Source organism: Schistocerca serialis, chromosome 2, assembly GCF_023864345.2.
Source record: "Schistocerca serialis cubense isolate TAMUIC-IGC-003099 chromosome 2, iqSchSeri2.2, whole genome shotgun sequence".
NCBI lineage: Eukaryota > Metazoa > Arthropoda > Insecta > Orthoptera > Acrididae > Schistocerca > Schistocerca serialis.
Window position 1 is genome coordinate 740,023,571 of NC_064639.1, and position 26,057 is coordinate 740,049,627.

Here is a 26,057-nt window from a genome sequence, read left to right on the forward strand (position 1 = left end):
TCCCCAGAGTCTCACATTGTGTCTGTTTAATGTCCCAGAAACACGAAAAGTTGCCTCGTCGCTGAAACAAACTCGTTTGAGGAATGCTTCATCCTCCGAAAGGCGTTCCAGCATGTTGAGTGCAAACTTTGTCCGTTTTGGCTTGTCATTTGGTTCAAGTGTCTGTAACAGTTGCACTTTGTAATCATACAACCGTAAGTTCTTGTGGAGGACCTTATGCACAGTTGAACGTGGTAGTTGTAACTGTCTGACAGCAGGTAACTGCCTGACAGCAGTGCGGATGGACTTCGTAGGTGAACGAGTGAAGACATTTAAAACGCGATCGATGTTTTCCTCGAATGTTGTTTGTCGCCCACTCCTCCCTTTATCCAACGCTGTCCCTGTCTCCATAAATTTTTTGTGTCATGCACGGATTGAAGGGCGCAGTGGTGGATCTCTTCCATACTTTGCTCTGAAGTTTCGTTGAGTCTGGACATCCGATTTTGTCTCAGTAAGCCAGGACACACATTGTGCCTTCTCTTGAGGAGTTACCATTTCATATAGGTTCAGTTCCTTCCATCAACAGAGTATCTCAAACACAAAATTTTAGTATGTATAAAAACTTTACTAAACAGTGAATACAATAAAAGAAATTTTGTTAAAATATTTCAGCAACTGCCGTTGTAATAAAATTTTGAAGTTGTAAAGGGACTTTGAGGACACCCTGTATATATCAGAAATATGTAGCAAAGATACCATTGAATCTCTAGAATTACAGAAATGTATTTTTGTTTTTGTTTGATGTTTCATATTATTTTGCCTCTCTGCATAGAACTCTGATACCTGGGAATTGAACCAGTTGGTAACACCAGTCTCGAGTCTATCATCGTCCTGAAATCACTGTCCACCCAGCCACTTTCTCAAATTCAAGAAAGGGAAATAGTTGCTTATTGCAAGGTAGAACTGTAAGGAGAGTGCTTAAAAAGCTCCCAACAAAAGCTGAATCTTCTCCTTGGTTTTGGCAACAATGTGAGGATGTGCGTTATCGTGAAGGAGTAGTATACAAATTACATTTTCCCAAGGCATCAATTTTGGATCGCACTTCTTAGTTCGGTTAGCATTTCATAGTATGTGTTAGCTGTAATTGTTGACCCACACCATGAAATCAATCAAAAGGACGCCCTTTGCATCCCAAAAAATGGTAGCCTTTTTGTTGTTGTTGTTGTTGTTGTGGTCTTCAGTCCTGAGACTGGTTTGATGCAGCTCTCCATGCTAATCTATCCTGTGCAAGTTCCTTCATCTCCCAGTACCTACTGCAACCTACATACTTTTGAATCTGCTTAGTGTATTCATCTCTTGGTCTCCCTCTACGATTTTTACCCTCCACGCTGCCCTCCAATGCTAAATTTGTGATCCCTTGATGCCTCAGGACACGTCCTACCAACCGATCCCTTCTTCTAGTCAAGTTGTGCCACAAACTTCTCTTCTCCCCAATCCTATTCAATACCTCCTCATTAGTTACGTGATCTACCCACCTAATCTTCAACATTCTTCTGTAGCACCACATTTCGAAAGCTTCTATTCTCTTCTTGTCCAAACTACTTATTGTGAATGTTTCACTTCCATACATGGCTACGCACCATACAAATACTTTCAGAAACGCTTACCTTGCCATTGCCAGTCTACATTTTATATCCTCTCTACTTCGACCATCATCAGTTATTTTGCTCCCCAAATAGCAAAACTCCTTTACTACTTTAAGTGTCTCATTTCCTAATCTAATTCCCTCAGCATCACCCGACTTAATTCGACTATATTCCATTATCCTTGTTTTGCTTTTGTTGATGTTCATCTTATATCCTCCTTTCAAGACACTGTCCATTCCATTCAACTGCTCTTCCAAGTCCTTTGCTGTCTCTTACAGAATTACAATGTCGTCGGCGAAGCTCAAAGTTTTAGTTTCTTCTCCCTGGATTTTAATACCTACTCCGAATTTTTCTTTTGTTTCCTTTACTGCTTGCTCAATATACAGATTGAATAAAATCGGGGAGAGGCTACAACCCTGTCTCACTCCTTTCCCAACCACTGCTTCCCTTTCATGCCCCTCGACTCTTATAACTGCCATCTGGTTTCTGTACAAATTGTAAATAGCCTTTCGCTCCCTGTATTTTACCCCTGCCACCTTCAGAATTTGAAAGAGAGTATTCCAGTTAACGTTGTCAAAAGCTTTCTCTAAGTCTACAAATGCTAGAAACGTAGGTTTGCCTTTTCTTAATCTTTCTTCTAAGATAAGTCGTAAGGTTTAGTATTGCCTCACATGTTCCAACATTTCTACGGAATCCAAACTGATCCTCCCCGAGGTCCGCTTCTACCAGTTTTTCCATTCGTCTGTAAAGAATTCGCGTTAGTATTTTGCAGCTGTGACTTACTAAATTGATAGTTCGGTAATTACCACATCTGTCGACACCTGCTTTCTTTGGGATTGGAATTATTATATTCTTCTTGAAGTCTGTGGGTATTTCGCCTGTCTCATACATCTTTCTCACCAGATGGTAGAGTTTTGTCATGACTGGCTCTCCCAAGGCCATCAGTAGTTCTAATGGAATGTTGTCTACTCCAGGGGCCTTGTTTCGACTCAGGTCTTTCAGTGCTCTGTCAAACTCTTCACGCAGTATCTTATCTCCCATTTCATCTTCATCTACATCCTCTTCCATTTCCATAATATTGTCCTCAAGTACATTGCCCTTATATAAATCCTCTATATACTCCTTCCACCTTTCTGCTTTCCCATCTATGCTTAGAACTGGGTTGCCATCTGAGCTCTTGATATTCATACAAGTGGTTCTCTTCTCTCCAAAGGCCTCTTTAATTTTCCTGTAGGCAGAATCTATCTTACCCCTAGTGAGACAAGCCTCTACATCCTTGCATTTGTACTCTAGCCATCCCTGCTTAGCCATTTTGCACTTCCTGTCGATCTCATTTTTGAGACGTTTGTATTCCTTTTTGCCTGCTTCATTTACTGCATTTTTATATTTTCTCCTTTCATCAATTAAATTCAATATTTCTTGTGTTACCCAAGGATTTATACTAGCCCTCGTCTTTTTACCTACTTGATCCTCTGCTACCTTCACTACTTCATCCCTCAGAGCTACCCATTCTTCTTCTACTGTATTTCTTTCCCCCATTCCTGTCAGTTGTTCCCTTATGCTCTCCCTGAAACTCTGTACAACCTCTGGTTTAGTCAGTCTATCCAGGTCCCATCTCCTTAAATTCCCACCTTTTTGCAATTTCTTCAGTTTTAATCTACAGTTCATAACCAATAGATTGTGGTCAGAGTCCACATCTGCCCCTGAAAATGTCTTACAATTTAAAACCTGGTTCCTAAATCTCTGTCTTACCATTATATAATCTATCTGATACCTTTTAGTATCTCCAGGATTCTTCCATGTATAGAACCTTCTTTTATGATTCTTGAACAAAGTGTTAGCTATGGTGAAGTTATGCTCTGTGCAAAATTCTAATAGACGGCTTCCTCTTTCATTTCTTAACCCCAATCCATATTCACCTACTATGTTTCCTTCTCTCCCTTTTCCTACTGTCAAATTCCAGTCACCCATGACTATTAAATTATCGTCTCCCTTCACTACCTGAATATTTTCTTTTATCTCATCATACATTTCTTCAATTTCTTCGTCATCTGCAGAGCTAGTTGGCATATAAACTTGTACTACTGTAGTAGGCATTGGCTTCGTGTCTACCTTGGCCACTACAATACGTTCACTATGATGTTTGTAGTAGCTTACCCGCACTCCTATTTTTTATTCATTATTAAACCTACTCCTGCATTACCCCTATTTGATTTTGTATTTATAACCCTGTATTCACCTGACCAAAAGTCTTGTTCCTCCTGCCACCGAACTGCACTAATTCCCACTATATCTAACTTTAACCTATCCATTTCCCTTTTTAAATTTTCTAACCTACCTGCCCGATTAAGGGATCTGACATTCCACCCTCCGATCCGTAGAATGCCAGTTTTCTTTCTCCTGATACCGACGTCCTCCTGAGTAGTCCCCGCCCGGAGATCCGAATGGGGGACTATTTTACCTCCGGAATATTTTACCCAAGATGACGCCATCATCATTTAACCACACAGTAAAGCTGCATGCCTTCGGGAAAAATTACGGCTGTAGTTTCCCTTGCTTTCAGCCGTTCGCAGTACCACAACAGCAAGGCCGTTTTGGTTAATGTTACATGGCCAGATCAGTCAATCATCCAGACTGTTGCCCCTGCAACTACTGAAAAGGCTGCTGCTTCTCTTCAGGAACCACATGTTTGTCTGGCCTCTCAACAGATACCCCTCCGTTGTGGTATCATTGAGGCACGCAAGCCTCCCCACCAACGGCAAGGTCCATGGTTGATTGGGGGGGGGGGAGCCTTTGTTTTTCAATTTGAGAGTGGAGATTACCTAAACTACTGGGGTTTGGGTGAACTTAAATGGCTCCACTGCATTGACTGTTGTTTCAGTTCTACGTTGGTGTGTGATATCCACATCTCGTCACCTATAAAAATATGTTGTTGTTGTTGTGGTCTTCAGTCCTGAGACTGGTCTGATGCAGCTCTCCATGCTACTCTATCCTGTGCAAGCTTTTTCATCTCCCAGTACCTACTGCAACCTACATCCTTCTGAATCTGCTTAGTGTATTCATCTCTTGGTCTCCCTCTACGATTTTTACCCTCCACGCTGCCCTCCAATACTAAATTGGTGATCCCTTGATGCCTCAGAACATGTCCTACCAACCGATCCCTTCTTCTGGTCAAGTTGTGCCACAAACTTCTCTTCTCCCCAATCCTGTTCAATACTTCCTCATTAGTTATGTGATCTACCCATCTAATCTTCAGCATTCTTCTGTAGCACCACATTTCGAAAGCTTCTATTCTCTTCTTGTCCAAACTATTTATCGTCCATGTTTCACTTCCATACATGGCTACACTCCATACGAATACTTTCAGAAACGACTTCCTGACACTTAAATCAATACTGGATGTTAACAAATTTCTCTTCTTCAGAAACGCTTTCCTTGCCATTGCCAGCCTACATTTTATATCCTCTCTACTTCGACCATCATCAGTTATTTTGCTCCCCAAATAGCAAATCTCCTTTACTACTTTAAGTGCCTCATTTCCTAATCTAATTCCCTCAGCATCACCCGACTTAATTAGACTACATTCCATTATCCTTGTTTTGCTTTTGTTGATGTTCATCTTATATCCTCCTTTCAAGACACTGTCCATTCCATTCAACTGCTCTTCCAAGTCCTTTGCTGTCTCTGACAGAATTACAATGTCATCGGCGAACCTCAAAGTTTTTATTTCTTCTCCATGAATTTTAATACCTACTCCGAATTTTTCTTTTGTTTCCTTTACTGCTTGCTCAATATACAGATTGAACAACATCGGGGAGAGGCTACAACCCTGTCTTACTCCCTTCCCAACCACTGCTTCCCTTTCATGTCCCTCGACTCTTATAACTGCCATCTGGTTTCTGTACAAATTGTAAATAGCCTTTCGCTCCCTGTATTTTACCCCTGCCACCTTTAGAATTTGAAAGAGAGTATTCCAGTCAACATTGTCAAAAGCTTTCTCTAAGTCTACAAATGCTAGAAACGTAGGTTTGCCTTTCCTTAATCTTTCTTCTAAGATAAGTCGTAAGGTCAGTATTGCCTCACGTGTTCCAGTGTTTCTACGGAATCCAAACTGATCTTCCCCGAGGTTGGCTTCTACTAGTTTTTCCATTCGTCTGTAAAGAATTCGTGTTAGTATTTTGCAGCTGTGACTTATTAAGCTGATAGTTCGGTAATTTTCACATCTGTCAACACCTGCTTTCTTTGGGATTGGAATTATTATATTCTTCTTGAAGTCTGAGGGTATTTCGCCTGTTTCATACATCTTGCTCACCAGATGGTAGAGTTTTGTCAGGACTGGCTCTCCCAAGGCCGTCAGTAGTTCCAATGGAATGTTGTCTACTCCCGGAGCTTTGTTGTGACTCAGGTCTTTCAGAGCTCTGTGGAACTCTTCACGCAGTATCATATCTCCCATTTCATCTTCATCTACATCCTCTTCCATTTCCATAATATTGTCCTCAAGTACATCGCCCTTGTATAGACCCTCTATATACTCCTTCCACCTTTCTGCTTTCCCTTCTTTGCTTAGAACTGGGTTTCCATCTGAGCTCTTGATATTCATACAAGTCGTTCTCTTATCTCCAAAGGTCTCTTTAATTTTCCTGTAGGCGGTATCTATCTTACCCCCAGTGAGATAGGCCTCTACGTCCTTACATTTGTCCTCTAGCCATCCCTGCTTAGCCATTTTGCACTTCCTGTCGATCTCATTTTTGAGACGTTTGTATTCCTTTTTGCCTGTTTCATTTACTGCATTTTTGTATTTTCTCCTTTCATCAATTAAATTCAATATTTCTTCTGTTACCCAAGGATTTCTACTAGCCCTAGTCTTTTTACCTACATGATCCTCTGCTGCCTTCACTACTTCATCCCTCAAAGCTACCCATTCTTCTTCTACTGTATTTATTTCCCCCATTCCTGTCAATTGCTCCCTTATGCTCTCCCTGAATCTCTGTACAACCTCTGGTTCTTTTAGTTTATCCAGGTCCCATCTCCTTAAATTCCCACCTTTTTGCAGTTTCTTCAGTTTTAATCTACAGGTCATAACCAATAGATTGTGGTCAGAGTCCACATCTGCCCCTGGAAATGTCTTACAATTTAAAACCTGGTTCCTAAATCTCTGTCTTACCATTATATAATCTATCTGATACCTTTTAGTATCTCCAGGGTTCTTCCATGTATACAACCTTCTTTCATGATTCTTAAACCAAGTGTTAGCTATGATTATGTTGTGCTCTGTGCAAAATTCTACCAGGCGGCTTCCTCTTTCATTTCTGTCCCCCAATCCATATTCACCTACTATGTTTCCTTCTCTCCCTTTTCCTACACTCGAATTCCAGTCACCCATGACTATTAAATTTTCGTCTCCCTTCACAATCTGAATAATTTCTTTTATTTCATCATACATTTCTTCAATTTCTTCGTCATCTGCAGAGCTAGTTGGCATATAAACTTGTACTACTGTAGTAGGTGTGGGCTTCGTATCTATCTTGGCCACAATAATGCGTTCACTATGCTGTTTGTAGTAGCTTACCCGCATTCCTATTTTCCTATTCATTATTAAACCTACTCCTGCATTACCCCTATTTGATTTTGTGTTTATAACCCTGTAGTCACCTGACCAGAAGTCTTGTTCCTCCTGCCACCGAACTTCACTAATTCCCACTATATCTAACTTCAACCTATCCATTTCCCTTTTTAAATTTTCTAACCTACCTGCCCGATTAAGGGATCTGACATTCCACGCTCCGATCCGTAGAACGCCAGTTTTCTTTCTCCTGATAACGACATCCTCTTGAGTAGTCCCCGCCCGGAGATCCGAATGGGGGACTATTTTACCTCCGGAATATTTTACCCAAGAGGACGCCATCATCATGTAATCATACAGTAAAGCTGCATGCCCTCGGGAAAAATTACGGCTGTAGTTTCCCCTTGCTTTCAGCCGTTCGCAGTACCAGCACAGCAAGGCCGTTTTGGTTATTGTTACAAGGCCAGATCAGTCAATCATCCAGACTGTTGCCCTTGCAACTACTGAAAAGGCTGCTGCCCCTCTTCAGGAACCACACGTTTGTCTGGCCTCTCAACAGATACCCCTCCGTTGTGGTTGCACCTACGGTACGGCTATCTGTATCGCTGAGGCACGCAAGCCTCCCCACCAACGGCAAGGTCCATGGTTCATGGGGGGAAAACAAATCATCTCCATCTTGTGTATAGGATTCCAAAAACTGCCATGCACTAAGCATTCTTTGCTCTTTGTGCTGATAAATGAGCATCTCTGGAGCCCATCTCACACACAGTTTGTGATATCAAAGCTATTCAGTGACAGTCACGTTTGAGCAACATTTGGAATTCATTAGCCAGACCACTTATTGTCAACCCCCAATCACTTCGAAGATTTTGGTTCACTTGATCAACATCAACAATTTCTTCAGTCCAAACACTGGGCCTGTCACTCCATTGTTCAATGTGAACATTTGTATGGCCATTTTGAAATTCTAGACACCATTTTCCAACTTGTTTGACACTCATTATTTCAGGTCCATATACTAGGTATAACCCATGATGTATTTCAGCAGCTGAAGATCTTTTTACCAGTAAAAATCTAATCACACCACACACTTCATAACTGGTGGCATCTAAAATAGTCTTGCCCATTTAGATCTGATCTCACCATCTGGCGAACAAGCGCTGAATCAAATCAATACTGCAGTAGTTTTCTAGAAAGTCAGTAGACAGCACTGCACCCATGATTCTTCACTCTGACCTGCTATCATGTAAATATTGGTCACTGGATCTTAGTTTTAGAATACACCTCATATAATTCAAATAGAATTAAAAGATATTGCTACTATCAGGAATCAAACCAGTGACTTCATGATTATAAGTCTTGTACACTGTGCAGTTGGCTACCGGCAGCTCTGTTGATATATATATATATATATATATAAAACAAAGATGATGTGACTTACCATACAAAAGTGCTGGCAGGTCGATAGAAACACAAACAGACAGATACATACACACAAAATTCAAGCTTTCACAACAAACTGTTGCCTCATCAGGAAAGAGGGAAGGAGAGGGAAAGACGAAAGGAAGTGGGTTTCACGGGAGAGGGTAAGGAGTCATTCCAATCCCGGGAGCGGAAAGACTTACCTTAGGGGGGAAAAAGGACGGGTATACACTTGCGCGCGCGCGCGCACACACACACACACACACACACACACACACACACACACACATATCCATCCACACATATACAGACACAAGCATGTTATTGAAATACAGGTGAGGTATGAGCGGTGGCAACTTGAAATTAGCTGAGGTTGAGGCCTGGCGTATAATGAGAAGAGAGGATATACTGAAGGGCAAGTTCCCATCTCCGGAGTTCTGACAGGTTGGTGTTAGTGGGAAGTATCCAGATAACCCGGACGGTGTAACACTGTGCCAAGATGTGCTGGCTGTGCACCAAGGCATGTTTAGCCACAGGGTGATCCTCATTACCAACAAACACTGTCTGCCTGTGTCCATTCATGCGAATGGACAGTTTGTTGGAGTGGAAAGACTTACCTTAGGGGGAAAGAAGGGTATACACTCGCAATGTATACCCCTTCTTTCCCCCTAAGGTAAGTCTTTCCGCTCCCGGGATTGGAATGACTCCTTACCCTCTCCCTTAAAACCCACATCCTTTCGTCTTTCCCTCTCCTTCCCTCTTTCCTGATGAGGCAACAGTTCGTTGCGAAAGCTTGAATTTCATGTGTATGTTTGTGTGTCTATCGACCTGCCAGCACTTTCGTATGGTAAGTCACATCATCTTTGTTTTTAAATATATTTTTCCCGCGTGGAAAAACAAAGATGATGTGACTTACCATACGAAAGTGCTGGCAGGTCGATAGTTTTTTTTTTTTTTTTTTTTTTTTTTAAAGTGCGTCACACTAAGAAAGTAATGTTGTGGCACTGCCCTTCACATGCAATAGGAATGAAGAAGATTGAAGAGGGCCAGTTTGTAAGATCCTCTTTTGATATAGAAATTGAAACTTCATACAAGTTGATTTGAGTAAGAATCAGTATTCAAAGTGAGAGTAATCTTCTAATATGGTCTCTGTAAACCAGCAGATTCACCCAGATGCAACACAAAACTTCAGAGAAAACTTCAACTCACAAATACGTAAGTTCCCCAGTCATATTATCGACATTGGAGGAGACTTTGATCATCCGATAGTCCAGTGGGATAATGACAGTTGTGTAAATAATGGGCATGATAGGACATCCTGCTTTCTCTAAAGACTATGCAGGGCAGAAAAATTAAAAGTCCGTGCTTGATGGACAGCAAAAAGACTTGACCTCTTTGAGGATTTACTTCTACAGCAAACTAGAAAAAGAGGCAGTAATGTCGTACCCCAAGGAGGTACTGGAAACATTTAGCTCTGGGTGGGAACATGTAGTGAAACTATGGCTCAAGTGCAGAACAATAGATGACCAAGCAGTACCTAGTACAACAGTACATAATGGAAGGGACCCCTCATGGTGTACAGTCACTATAAGGAAACTACCAAAGAAACTGTGATTGCATTGCAACAGGTGTTAAACAAAACCTACAGCTCTTAGGTACAGATATGCTGAATGAAATGCAATTGGCTGTCCAAAAGGCAATTCATGAAGCCTTCAGTGACTACTGTAACAGAATCTTATCAGAAGAGCTCTCATAGAACCCAAAGAAATTTGTTCATATGTAAAGACTATCAGTGTAACCATAGTTAGTTAATCATCAAGGACATGAGAATTTAGATTAATGGCAGTAGAGCAAAAGCAGAAATGCAGAATCCTATTTTGAAATGCTACTTCACGAAGGAAGATTCAGTGATTCTGACCCAGTTTGATTCTTGCACCACTGCAAAATTAGTTATATTTAGTGTCAGTGGCATTATGAAACAGTTGAACTTGCTAAATTGAATGTATACTGTAGGTCCCCAAACCAAAACGACAGATCAAACCTGTGTATAAAATACAGAGAAATAGTACCTTATGACTATATTATACTATATTACCGAGCAGTTTGCAGAAGTAATCCATCAAAGCACTGCTCTATATCTTTGCTGTCCATCAGTTCTAGAATCATAGAGCTTGGGTGGAGTTCACACATAATGAGTTATCTCAATCAGAATGCCAACCAGCATGGATTCCGCAAAGATAGCTAATGCGAAACACAAGTTATTTTCTCTGAGAGCCATTGATCAAGGCAATTGGACAGTTGCAGTATTTCTTGACTTTTGAGAAGAATATGCCTTCAATGCAACAGACTTACAGAAAATACAATCTGTTAGTTATCAATCAAAATTTGTGACTGGATTGACGATTTGTTGGTAGGGAGGATGCAGCATATGATTTTGGATGGAGAGTCATTGATAGATGCAGAAGTAGCTTCTGACATGCCCCACAGAAGTATGAGCGGACTGTTGCTTTCATGATACTTAATAGTAGCCTCAGACCTTTTACAAATGAAGCTCTTATTTATCTTAAATGAAAAACAGCTGAAATAAGTTGCTCAAATAATTCATCAGCTATTAATAAGATTTCAAAGTGGTGCAGAGCTTGGCAGCATATTTTAGTTTGGTGTAACTGTAAAATTTTGTGTTTCTGTAAATCATAGAGAAATAGTATCCATTGATTACAATAACGATAAATCACAATTGGAATAAACCAACTCTTACAGATACCTGGATGTAACATTTGTATAGGTGGCCACTTCACTACCAAAGAGACTGATAACAAAGCCCTTGCACAGTCTATCCTAGGATTTTGCTCAGGTATGTGGGACCGATGCCTAATAGGACCTACAAGGAGAGGTCCTCGGTGGTGCAATTGACTTTTTGAAACTGTCTATACAGTGATGTAGGTTAAGATCGCAAGTATCACACACTACAGCCATTCACCCTGGTGGGCCCTTGTTTGCGAGTAATCGATTAAAAAAAAAGAAAAAAATGGAATTTTGTGTGTCACTCAACAGCGTTAAAAAAAGGTGCGTTATAGAGTCTAGTTGTGTGGCGGAGTGGATTGGATAAGCACTTTCCATGCAGGTTGTTACGGATTCGAATCTTCTCAGGGGCAGAAAATTTTTTCATTGTTAAATCTTTATCAAAATGGTCCTCTTGCCCTTTGTTAAATCTTTATCGAAATGACTTTGACCCTCTTTTAGTAACTTTTTTCAAATTCCATTCCTATGTCACATAATTTTAATCATAATATCAACTTCTTCATTTGCTCCCTTTTTCTTCCTATCATTCCTTCTTCACTTGAAATCTTGGTTCATGTGTTTTTAATTACTTTTATGTATTAATTTCAATTTGATTTATTTTGTTTTATCACCCTGTTTTTTTTTTTGTCCACATTATTTAATTCGTTATATCTGTTTTTCATTCTGCTTGAATTGTGTGTTAAATGTTTGTATGACAATTACTGTGCAAAATAGTTGCATGTCTGGTAACAAAAATACATTTTTCACACCACTGTCCAAACATAGAGTATTTCATCTTTTTTTTTCAACTGATAGATTAGAATTTTTCAAATAATTAAATGTTATTATAGATAAATATAATTAAATTCACATTCACAAAAATTCTGTTTGGAAACAGGATGACATATAGGAAAAAATGAAACAAATAAAAAAGTTGATGTGGTGATCAAAATGATATGACAATGGAGTGGAAATAAAAATTACATTTAAACCAATTAATTGAATAAAAATAATGATTGAGTAATTTCTATTACGGTTTAAATATCTAAAAAAAAGAAAGCTGCATCTGACGAGAACTGTACCTACAACCTCCTGCATGCAAAGCTGTTATCTTATCCATTACACCATGCAGCCAGACTACACAATGGGACTATTCTACTGCTATTACGTATCATACAAAATTCCGAATTTCTTTTTTCATCAATTAGTCGCAAATGAGGGCCCACCAGAGTGAATGGTTGCAGTGTATGATACCTGGGATCTTAACCTACATCACCATGTAGACAGTTTCAAAAAGTTTATCACCCCTGTGGATACCTTTCCTTGTTAGAGAGGTTATTGAACATACACCAAGAAGGTGTGACATATTGAATCTGAGTATACATGAATTTCCATGCTTGGTGAGAGACTTCAACTATTGTGGGAAGCCCACTTATAAAGTTTCAAGCACCAGTATTAAGTGACGAATCTGGGAATGTATGACAGACTCTTATCTATCTCTCCAATAGGAGGTGCAAAGACAAGAGTGTACCAATTACAGAACACACAGAGACATTTTAAAAGTCATTCTTCTACACTCCATATGCGAGTAGAATGAGAAGAGATCCTAATATTTGCTTTGAGGGATGTACCCTCTGCCACACACACTTCACAGTGTTTTTCAGAGTATGGATGTAGTGTGGACACAGAGTACCCAGTAACAAAAAGTGCAAGCAGAACAGAAAAGTGTTCATTGAGGATTCATTCATCATCAGTCCTACAGATATTCTCAGAACATAGGGACAGAGCAATACAGGACAACAGTTGTTTGTAAGGAAACACATTACTTATTTGTGCTTCTTGATTGCCATTATCTGTAATGTGATACAAATCATTAATTTAGTGTGTACTAATTTGAGCCATAAAAGGTGCACAGTGCTTTTGAAATTGTGTTACAGTGTTAATTCTCCATTGCAGTTAACTGTTCCCATAATTAACACAAAATAATTTGTTACAGCTTTAGGCCAATCTTTTTCATGTCATGATCAAAGAGCGATGACATCTGTAAGCAACAGTTGCACATTAAGAACAAAGAACTGAAATGTTTTATCATAATATATGGCAATAGATTTTGTCGTATCAACAAATAATATTATGCATGTGAAATGTATTATGGTTTTGACACTATGCCACGTTTTGTGATACCTGACGGTAAGCCAAATTAATGGCATAGAGCTGTATCAATTTTTGACATAATCTCCTGCTACACTCATTACAAGTTTGCTAGTGCTACAGTGTACTATAATTTCCACTGTGTGATGGACCTCCCCATCATGATTGTGGAAGACATCATAAACTTCATTTTCTTGGAGTCAACTATGTACCAAATTTCATAGGGCTTCTGGCTATTATTTATTTATTCCAGTGAAAATCAATTTCCCTTACAGCAGTATTTATTATTTTATTTTGAGATTTATCTCATGTATATACAACCAATTTCAAGACAATATTGTGTTATCTTCAAGTACCTGTAAGGCATGCTTCATGAAGAAAATGCCCTAAGTACTCTGAACCGTCATTCCATTAAGGAAGACACCTGTAATTTGTCTGCTATGCGCATCGAACATCCTCTGCTTTCATTTCTGCCATTCATTCACTTCTTTTTCTTTTTTGTCGTATATTATGATTCTTATTTTTTCTGTCCCTGGCTGTTTCTTCTCCATCTATTTCTTTCACTTTTACAGTTGCTAGCAGTTTCGTATTTTCAGAGTTTCATTCCCTTATCTCTATCCTGTCAAATATTTTCTTTGCAAGCTGTAACTTGCTGTTTTAAAACATCCATGTCTCTGAAATCCATGAATACTGATATATTTTCCAAAAATTCTCTTCTCATTCGAATAAATCTCTAGCTCTGAAGCTATTATGTTGTCTCCTTTTGTCTGTATGTTGTCAGCTGGTACTTGCAAAGTAGATTTTTTTCCTGGCTATTCTTCATTATAGTGTTATTGTTTATATCAGTATTGTCATAAGTGTTCGAGCTTTACTGACCAGTACTAGTTTGACACTATGTCAAGTAGGATCTGTTGGTGATGCCCTGAACCTCAGTATCATTTACATATATAATTTATTTCTAGATAATTTTTCTGTATTGAAGTAGTGTGGCTGGAAAAGATTTTTCTGTGCCTCATAGGTTCTTAAATGCACAGGCTGTCTCTCGGCATTCAAACCAGAATTTTTGGGGAAACCTGTGCATGTAAACTGTTAATGGTGATCAGTAAGTTGTTTTTACTAAGAATCTGTCCCAATTCCTGAGTGGTCCCAGAGTAAGGTAACAGCCTGTCGATTGTTTTAGCAATGCACACAACAGAAACTCGACAATAATCAAATCTGGCTGTTGGGGAGGCCATGGCAGATTATTTCTTCTCAATCTCATCTACTGATCTTAGCCATGTCCCGATGTAAGAATGTGGGAACTAACAGTGTGTAAGATAGAGCACTTGCACCATTATGTGAACATGCTCATTTAAAGTAGTTTAATAAAATGTCTAGGGGTAATGCTTGCAGCTTCTAAAGCATTATTATGAAACTAAGTTCTTTAGTTTAAAGACAAACTGTATCGCTTTGATATGGTACCTACGTAAATGCGGTAAAGGTTCACATGAAGTTGAAACACAATGTACGTCACAATTGTTTTGCATAAACTTGTTTTGTAATCCTCCTGTATGGCATAGAGTGTGCAAATTTTTGTTGAGAAAAGCAAAAATTCAGGAGTTAAAGAAGGCAAATGGCTGCAATATGGAGAAGGTAGGAAGTTGATTAGGCTTTGGAACTGTAACTCTGTGGTCTTAACTGTTGTTTGTACTGCTGTGAAGTTGGTGTGCTGAGTGTGTATCAACAGTTAATTTTGTCAGTATTATTTGGTAAGAGCCTATTTCGGCATTAGTTTCGTAAATTAGTTTGTGATGAACTAAGAAAAAACTTACATGAGATTGATTTGTTTGTATTTCCATTTTATTTAAAAGACTAAGTATCAGAGTACTTGGTGTTTATGTACACAAACTGACTTTAAGTTTTACTTTGTTTAAGTGATACAAGAAAGGTTATTCAGTGAATTCACTGCTGGTAGGCCTAATTTGTTAATGCATATCTATGAGAATCAACATTACAATACGAGAGAAGCAAAGTTGCTACTCACCATATAGTGGAGATGCTGAGCCGCGATAGGCACAATAAAAAGATTCACACAATCACAGCTTTCAGCCATTAAGGCCTTTTTCAGCAGTAGACACACATACTAAATACACACACGTGCACACACACACACTCACACAAGCGCAACTTGCACACACATATGCAGTCTCAGAGAGCTGAAACTATACTGCGAGCAGCAGCACCAATGCATGATGGGAGTGGTGACTGGGTGGGGGTAAGGAGGAGGCTGGGGCGGGGAGGGGAAGGGATAGTATGGCAGGAGTGGCGGACAGTGAAGTGAAGTGTTGCAATTTAGACGGAGGGTAGTAGAGAAGGTACGGAGGGGGGAGGGGGTAAGTATCAGAAAGGAGAGAAATAAATAAAAAGAAATTAAAAGACTGGGTGTGGCGGTGAAATGACGGCTGTGTTGTGCTGGAACGGGAACAGGGAGGGGGCTGGATGGGTGAGTACAGTGACTAACGAAGAGTGAGGCCAGGAGGGTTACGGGAACATAGGATGTATTGCAGGGAAAGTTCCCACCTGCGCAATTCAGAAAAGCTGGTGTTGGTGGGAAGGATCCATATGGCACAGGCTGTGAAGCAGTCATTGAGATGAGGGGTAGCATGTTTGGCAGCGTGTTCAGCTACAGGGTGGTCCACTTGTTTTTTGGCCACAGTTTGTTGGTGGCCATTCGTGTGGACAGACAGCTTGTTGGTTGTCATGCCTACATAGAATGCTGCACAGTGGTTGCAGATTAGCTTGTAGATCACATGAATGGTTTCACAGGTAGCCCTGCCTTTAATGCGATAGGTAATGTTAGTAACCGGACTGGAGTAGGTGGTGGTAGGAGGTGTATGGGCAGGTCTTGCATCTAGGTCTATTACAGGGGTATGAGCCATGAGGTAAGAGATTGGGAGCAGCGGTTGTGTAAGGATGGACGAGTATATTGTGTAGGCTCGGTGGATGGCGGAATACCACCGTAGGAGGGGTTGGAAGGATAGTGGGTAGGACATTTCTCATTTCAGGGCATGATGAGAGGTAATCGAAACTCTGCCAGTCCCGTATGGTACTGAGTTACGAGGGGACTGCTCCTCTGTGGCTAGACTGTGGGACTTTGGGATGTGGTGGGAGACTGGAAAGATAAGGCACAGGAGATTTGTTTTTGTACAAGGATGGGAGGATAATTACTGTCAGTGAAGGCTTCAGTGAGATCCTCGGTATATTTAGAGAGGGACTGCTCATCACTGCAGATGCGACAACCACTGGTGGCTAGGCTGTATGGAAGGGACTTCGTGGTATGAAATGGGTGGCAGCTGACATCTGAGATGATATCAGTTGGGATCTCCACATCCACACCCTACCAGCCTGTAATTTACAGGAATTGGATGTTTTGTGTGTACATACGTCAGCTGTCACAGACCTTGGCATGGGATTGCTGCATGAGGATTGTGGTTTCATTGGGACATCTGCAGTGGGACAGAACAAAAGGTAAAAGGTTCCTAATGAGGATCTGTTATGCATATGAAGGGGTTGCTTAAAAGACAGTAGGATCACAGAACAAGGGGGGAAGTATTGTACTCTTCGGATGGAGACTGAGGTCATGGAAAAGAAATAGAACAATTGAGGTGGTGAATAAAGCAGAATGTGGGAAACAGTAATGGGAAAAAGGTAAAAAAAGAGAGTAGTTGTACAATTCTGTTACCATTATACTTGCCCACAAACAGGTATAACCTGTTACCTGTGGAAGAAGAGGAGCCTCATTTATTTGTAGAAGAAAATAGGATGCAGCAGACTAATAATGATGGTTTGTAAACAGAGTTGAGTAGTAATAGTACTTACTGCTAGGCAGGTGCCATGGGAGGAGTGTAGGCGAAGAGCTGCGAGAGCAATTAAGATTAAGGTACCTGGTTACAAGTGCTGTAAAACCTAATGCTAGCCTTCGACAGCAGGTAATAAAGGATTTGAGTACATAAGATCCAATATTGGTAGCTGGTGGAGCAAGCAACAGGCAGGCCAAAGAATATAATCTGAGGAGTGGCAGTGGTAAGCTGGGTGCAGTAATCCCACACACATGTGGATTTTGTTGAGGTTCTATAGCAGCATGATGTACCTGGTATAAATAAAGCTGTAAGCCAAGTTAACCAGGAATTGATGAGGATGAGACTGACTTTGAGTGTGGCTCACTGTGGTGTTTCGCCAGTTGCTGATTTTGGCAGGTGGGAGTACATAAGATATAATCTAACCCTTTCCAGGAGAGGGAAAGATAGTTTAGCAGAAATGCTAACTGAAAAGATAAGGAGCGACAATGTCACCAATGATAAAATTCTTGCTGTTATGGGTGTGAGAAGTGTGCCTTGGCTTAATACCTCATTCAGTCATGCTGTTAGAAAAGAAGTTGAGCTAAATGTAGTATCAAACACTAAAGAAATTTTCATGAATAAAGTTACCATGGCCCATCAGTTTCTTTGATGATTAAAAAATAAAATCAATGGACTTTTTGTCTTTTTACATGGTCTACGGTGTCAAAAGAAATTTGATGACTTGTGTCTATTTGAGCCCAGTGTAAGTACAGGAATCAGTATGATAAACACAGAGGACAATAAATTACCTAACTTTTTATTCCCATAGGGAACGTGTGGAGAACTTGAGCTATTGTCATGTATTTTAAAAACAGCATCAAGTTGCTTGTGCTTAGACCAACAATATGAAATATGTGTTTGTGAATTGCTACCACTGAAAAACTTATTAGTAATTTTTACAATAAACAACCTCCACTGGGAAATTTTGATACATGGGATGTTTCACAATTCCCATTACAGGATTTTTGGGGTTGTAGAGATGATTTACTAGATAAAGTTTTGGTAAGGAATCCATGTCTGGAAATGTACTGTTTAGATGTAAAATATGTTTGAGACTGGATCACTTTGAAATCTCCCACTTTTGTTCTAATGAAATGATTCAGATCTCGTTACCTTAGAACCCCGATCTATATGATGTCATGGACAATACAAAACTTACTTGCTGCGATACCAGCCCATTGTTCAGATGAGGCCATGACAGGGCTCAACTGAAAGAAGATCAAATCACTAGTGTTGGTTGAATGTTAGTGGCATTGTAAGCTCCTTGTCAAGTGAAATGTGCCAATTTGCATAGGAAATGACTTTTGACACTGTGATTTGACTTTCATGTTTACAGGGGACCTTATGGACTCGTGCTACATCGACATTTACGGACATGAGTTCCTTGTCAAAACTTGGTACATAAAGTTCCCTCTACAATCTCTAGAGGCCTGTAATAGGAATTGTGAAACACCCTGCATATAAAAAAATTGATTTGTTGTACCACTTAACTGACAAAAGAAAGTAAATGTGATAATCAGCGGAGATTTAAATTTTGAAATGAACTTTCTGAAATATTCAGGTAAAAGAAACAATTTGGGAATTACATTTATAACTTGACATATATTTTTGTTTTTTGCCACCAGAAGTGCAAAGCATAGCAGACAACAGCAATACACTTATATATTTGTAAGTGAACACCGAATCATTTATAGAATATCATCTCTGGCCATGCTGCACAACTAGTCACACCCAATAACTCCCTGATCACAGTGAAGTGGCATCATGGTTAATGGAGAGGAAAAGGAAATTTCCAAGGCAGCCATATGGTAACTTGAGTGGACTGATGTGTGTGATGTAACAGATATCAATTCAAAACCTAGGTGGGTTTTCATCAATCTCTAACATTTTCTTTCCAAAGAAATCAATGAAATATGACAGTACTGAGATAAAAGTACTGCCTTATGGATTACAAAAGGAATCAAAATAGTGTGTGTAAGAAAACTAAAATTATGTGAAGAAGTTGTGCAAACAAATAGGACTGGTTTCCAATTTTAGGGAAGAGTGTACTGTAGTAAGTAAATTAATTACAAAATAAAAAAATAAACCTCGGCATAATGTCTGAAATTAATCATTCAAATAATAAATCTAAATCTGTATAAGAAATTGTCAAAAGAGAAATTCGAAAATCAGTTAAGGAATGTGAGGATTTAGTTATTAAAAGAAATGCCAAATGGTAAATGATAGCAGTCAGACAGTCAATATATTTACTTATCATTCCCTGGAAACAGCTCAGAGGTTTATCATGGGCAATTCAAAGGATAAAAAACAATACACTAAATGTAAGAACCAGTCTCAATGCCACTTACATACAGCCAAATCAAATTACTCCATGCTCTGCCAAAGAAATTAAGAATATAATTAACTCCCTCAAAGGCAAAAACTCTCAAGGTTGATACCACCTCATGTCAATTATTAAAATCATGCTCTTCACATACTTGCAATGTATTCAGTCCCAGGGCATCCATACCTGGGGGTAATGGGGAAGGCACCTCCCCCCCCTCCCCCCCACGCATCCCCCCCTCTCCCCAAAGCTCTCAGGAAAGGTGAAAAATTGTAGTGTAGTCAGGTGTCTTTCTTTCAAGAAGATAAGAAGATTATTTAAGTGTCAGTATTATTACTTAAAAAGGTTCCCCCCCCCCTCCCCCCCCCCCCCCCCCCCCCCGCGCCCCACAAACTGTTGTATGGGGACCTTTGGCTCAGTTGCATATGCAATACAAGACTATTACTATCCTCGCAGGTTGAAATATGCTATTGTCAGACAAATGGACAAAAAGGTAGCAAGATTTTGATAATTACCATTCAGTCTCGCATCTTACCAACTCCTCGGAGTTACTGGAAAAGATTATTTATGCAAGAACAGTACCTCATCCAACCCAAAATAAGGTAACATCAGCTTCAGTTTGGATTGTGAATGGGTCTCTCCATGTGCCAAGTCCCAGTTTTCAAATTGGATTGTACAAAATTTAAATCAGAAAATATTGTCTATTGGTATTTTCTGTAACTTGTTGAAAGCACTTGATTGTAGAGTGCACATTATTATCCCAGAAAAGTTTGAATGTAATGGTATCAGAGGCATTGCTAGGAACTGTCTTCTTAACAAACTAAAAGAAGGCATAGTGTCAATTCAGTAGACTCGGGGAGTGTATACAGTGAAACAGTGTCTTCAAAAAGGAAATGATCACTATAGTTACACCAAAAGTATTGGTATGGTGTACCCTCTTGTTCTTGTTATTCGTGAATGGTCTCTCATTTTACATCCAAGAACCTGAAATTGTCTCTTTACTAATTATGCAAGTATTATAATCAGACACAATGGAGAAACTTCAACAATTTAAAAAAGTGAAAATGATTAACTGCCCATTGCAAAAGCACAAGGTCTGATCACACTGTTAGAAACTATGCAAGAATAAAAATCAATAAACGAAACAGAATATTCTAAATTTTGAGATGTTTTTATTCACATGAATCTGTGCTGATAGTCACTTGTTAAAGACCTACTTCAAAGTCTAAGCTCTTCAACTTTTGTATTATGGATAGTAACAATCTTTTGGGATGAAAATGCCAATAATTAGTTTCATTTTTTTCTATTTTCATTCAACAATATGTTAGAACATCATATTTTGGCCCAATGTTTCGTTAAAGAAGAAAGTGTTTACTGCACAGAAGTAGCAAGGCTAAAATGTGGCGTCTGCTTTTTAATGTAAACGTCTAAGCTTACAGTGGTCTGACAGTACATTTGTTACTGCATGAAGTTTGTTGACAACAACCAATCCCAGTTTAAAAACAACATTAACATTCATAAATAAAATGCTAAACGGAGAAATGACTTATACTATCCTTCACTCAGCCTTAGTGTGGCACACAATATAGTGATCTATTCAGCCATAAAGATCATTGACTGCTTTCCCAGTCATGTGAAGAATGTCTTACATAATAAAATTAGCTACAAATATAAATTGAAATTATACCAGCGTGAGATCCCCAGCTGCATAGGAAAATATCTGAATGAGTAATAATGAAGAGTGATTGTGCGTGTGCGTGTGTGTGTGTGTGTGTGTGTGTGTGTGTGTGTGTGTGTGTGTGTAAAAGACAATCATGTAAACTGTCATTAGAAACTTCCTGGCAGACTAAAACTGAGAGAGTGTATCACAATTGTAAGCTGACTGACTCATTCTGCGTCATACTGAGAGATCACAATTATTGTCTGCGTTGTTGTTGTTGTTGTTGTTGTGGTCTTCAGTCCTGAGACTGGTTTGATGCAGCTCTCCATGCTGCTCTATCCTGTGCAAGCTTCTTCATCTGCCAGTACCTACTGCAACCTACATCCTTCTGAATCTGCATAGTGTATTCATCTCTTGGTCTCCCTCTACGATTTTTACCCTCCACGCTGCCCTCCAATGCTAAATTTGTGATCCCTTGATGCCTCAAAACATGTCCTACCAACCGATCCCTTCTTCTAGTCAAGTTGTGCCACAAACTTCTCTTCTCCCCAATCCTATTCAATACCTCCTCATTAGTTACGTGATCTACCCACCTAATCTTCAGCATTCTTCTGTAGCACCACATTTCAAAAGCTTCTATTCTCTTCTTGTCCAAACTGGTTATCGTCCATGTTTCACTTCCATACATGGCTACACTCCATACAAATACTTTCAGAAACGACTTCCTGACACTTAAATCTATACTCGATGTTAACAAATTTCTCTTCTTCAGAAACGATTTCCTTGCCATTGCCAGTCTACATTTTATATCCTCTCTACTTCGACCATCATCAGTTATTTTACTCCCTAAATAGCAAAACTCCTTCACTACTTTAAGTGTCTCATTTCCTAATCTAATCCCCTCAGCATCACCCGATTTAATTTGACTACATTCCATTATCCTCGTTTTGCTTTTGTTGATGTTCATCTTATATCCTCCTTTCAAGACACTGTCCATTCCGTTCAACTACTCTTCCAAGTCCTTTGCTGTCTCTGACAGAATTACAATGTCATCGGCGAACCTCAAAGTTTTTATTTCTTCTCCATGATTTTTAATACCTACTCCGAATTTTTCTTTTGTTTCCTTTACTGCTTGCTCAATATACAGATTGAATAACATCAGGGAGAGGCTACAACCCTGTCTCACTCCTTTCCCAGCCACTGCTTCCCTTTCATGCCCCTCGACTCTTATAACTGCCATCTGGTTTCTGTACAAATTGTAAATAGTCTTTCGCTCCCTGTATTTTACCCCTACCACCTTCAGAATTTGAAAGAGAGTATTCCAGTTAACGTTGTCAAAAGCTTTCTCTAAGTCTACAAATGCTAGAAACGTAGGTTTGCCTTTTCTTAACCTTTCTTCTAAGATAAGTCGTAAGGTTACTATTGCCTCACGTGTTCCAAAATTTCTACGGAATCCAAACTGATCCTCCCCGAGGTCCGCTTCTACCAGTTTTTCCATTCGTCTGTAAAGAATTCGCGTTAGTATTTTGCAGCTGTGACTTATTAAACTGATAGTTCTGTAATTTTCACATCTGTCAACACCTGCTTTCTTTGGGATTGGAATTATTATATTCTTCTTGAAGTCTGAGGGTATTTCGCCTGTTTCATACATCTTGCTCACCAGATGGTAGAGTTTTGTCAGGACTGGCTCTCCCAAGGCCGTCAGTAGTTCCAATGGAATGTTGTCTACTCCAGGGGCCTTGTTTCGACTCAGGTCTTTCAGTGCTCTGTCAAACTCTTCACGCAGTATCTTATCTCCCATTTCATCTTCATCTACATCCTCTTCCATTTCCATAATATTGTCCTCAAGTACATCGCCATTATATAAACCCTCTATATACTCCTTCCACCTTTCTGTCTTCCTTTCTTTGCTTAGAACTGGGTTGCCATCTGAGCTCTTGATATTCATACAAGTGGTTCTCTTCTCTCCAAAGGCCTCTTTAATTTTCCTGTAGGCAGTATCTATCTTACCCCTAGTGAGACAAGCCTCTACATCCTTGCATTTGTACTCTAGCCATCCCTGCTTAGCCATTTTGCACTTCCTGTCAATCTCATTTTTGAGACGTTTGTGTTCCTTTTTGCCTGCTTCATTTACTGCATTTTTATATTTTCTCCTTTCATCAATTAAATTCAATATTTCTTGTGTTACCCAAGGATTTATACTAGCCCTCGTCTTTTTACCTACTTGATCCTCTGCTGCCTTCACTACTTCATCCCTCAGAGCTACCCATTCTTCTTCTACTGTATTTCTTTCCCCCATTCCTATCGGTTGTTCCCTTATGCTCTCCCTGAAACTCTCTACAACCTCTGGTTCTTTCAGTTTATCCAAGTCCCATCTCCTTAAATTCCCGCCTTTTTGCAGTTTCTTCAGTTTCAATCTGCAGTTCATAACCAATAGATTGTGGTCAGAATCCACATCTGCCCCTGCAAATGTCTTACAATTTAAAACCTAGTTTAAATCTCTGTCTTACCATTATGTAATCTGCAAATAACTAACAGTCATCTATGCTTGTAAGTATTTTTATAAAAGAGTAAAGAGCAGACATAATCCAAAGAAAAAGACACTCATCCCACACACACCCCATGTCTCTCAGCAGAAAGACATATAAACACTGTCTCCCCATTATCCACTGCTTTACAAGTGATGAGAGATAATGATAAAAACGGAAGAATATGTTTTTTTTTTTTTACAAAACTGCTGCTTTTATGCTTGTGTTAGTGTGGATAGATTACAAGTTGTGAGAAATGTATATTAGTGACCATTACAGATATGCCCTGCATTGGCTGCTTCTTCCTTTTAATGTGTAATTTGACTCATTTCACATTCCTGAAGATTCTTTTTCCTGATACAGTTTACAGATGCTCAGATGAATGTGTGAATGAATGAATCACAAACACGAAACTGCTACATATATCTAATTGTAAATGCTGAATCATATCCCTCAAGATTTTATATTGATCGTCAAAGTTCACAGAGTATTTGATTAATTGTATGTAAACATACGTTTGGTATTTTAATTGTTGATGTTGGTGAAAGTTTGACCATGAACATAGCAGTTTTTCGTAGTTATCAACAGTTTTCAGAATAAAATCTTCACTCGGCAACAGAGTGTGCACCGAAATGAAGCCTCCTGCATATTAAAACTGTCTGGACTGAGACTCGAACTCAGGACCTTTTCCTGTTGTGGGCAAGTGCTCTACCGACTGAGCTACTCAGCATGACTCACAATTCATCCTCATAGCTTTAATCTGTCAGTACCGCATCTCCTACCTTCCAGGCTTCACAGAAGTCTCCTGTGAACCGTGCAGAGCTAGCCCCCCCTGGAAGAAAGGATATTGTAGATAAATGGCTTAGCCACATCCTGGGGGATGTTGTCAGAATGAAATATTGACTCTGCAGCGGAGTGTTTGCCGATTGCTGATCTTAAAATAATATGCCAGGAAGTTTCGTATCAGCACTGAGTGAAAATTTTATTTTGGGAACACCCCCAAGGCTGTGGCTAAGCCATGTCTCTGCAATGTCCTTTCTTCCTGGAATGGTAGTTCTGCAAGGTTCCTAGGAGAGCTTCTGCGAAGTTTGGAAGTTGTGAGAATGGGTCATGAGTCGTGCTTGGGTAGCTCAGACTGTAGAGCACTTGCCCACAAAAGGCAATCCCAAGTTAGTCTCGATGTGGCACACAGTTTTAATATGTCACAAAGTTTCATATTAGTGCACACTCTGCTGCAGAGTGAAAATTTAATTCTGGAAACTTCCCCCCAGGTTGTGGCTGAGCCACGTCCCTGCAGTATCCTTTCTTCCAGAAGTGCCAGCTCTGCAAGATTGGCATGCGAGGTTCTGTGAAATTTGGAAGGTAGGAGACTAGGTACTGGAATGATTGAAATTGTGAGGACAGGTCGTGAGTCGTGCTTGGGTAGCTCAGTCAGTAGAGCACTTGCCCGGGAAAGGCAAAGGTCCTGAATTTGATTATGTTTGGCACACAGTTTTAATATGCCAGGAAGTTTCATCAATGGTTTTGTTTATGAAACTAAAAATTATCGTACGTAAACTCCAAATTATGGAAAAAATTGAGTCATTACCTTGTGCATGCCCTAACATAAGCATTAGTCTTTTTGATGCTTGGAAGAGACACAGGATTACTTTAGCATTAAAATTCACTCACTTTTTTAAAATTCAGTTCATGAATGAAGTGGACACCTTACAATGGAAAGCCCAATTCGGAACATTAGCAGTTACTGAAAATATTGATTGCTACTTTCAATAAGGACGACACATTGCAATGCAGACAGAGTGAAAAGATTGTTACACACTAAGCTTTTGACCAGACCCTTCAGAAAAGAAAGGAAACCACGCATTCACACAAGGGGGCATCCCTCATGCACACGACTGCCGTCCCCGGCGATTCTAGCTGGACTGCAACTGTTGAATCGAATGAAAACAGCAATCAGGAGTGGAGCAGGAAAGGGGGAGGGATAACAGAGTATGGTTGGTGGAAGAGAAGAGTGATGGCTGGCAGTGTGTGTAGGGACTACTGTAGGAGGGGGAGGACAAAGTTTGGCAGCATCGAAAGGCTATGTGGAGGGGGATGGGGATGAGCAGGGAATGGAAAAAGAGAGA

The 26,057-nt window shown here is 39.7% G+C and overlaps 1 protein-coding gene across 4 annotated transcripts in view; it reads left to right on the forward strand.

The window, feature by feature from the left end:
- LOC126457941 (zinc finger protein ubi-d4) overlaps positions 1-26,057 on the forward strand; it is a 253,583-nt gene that overhangs the window by 98,882 nt on the left and 128,644 nt on the right. The window lies entirely within an intron of this gene.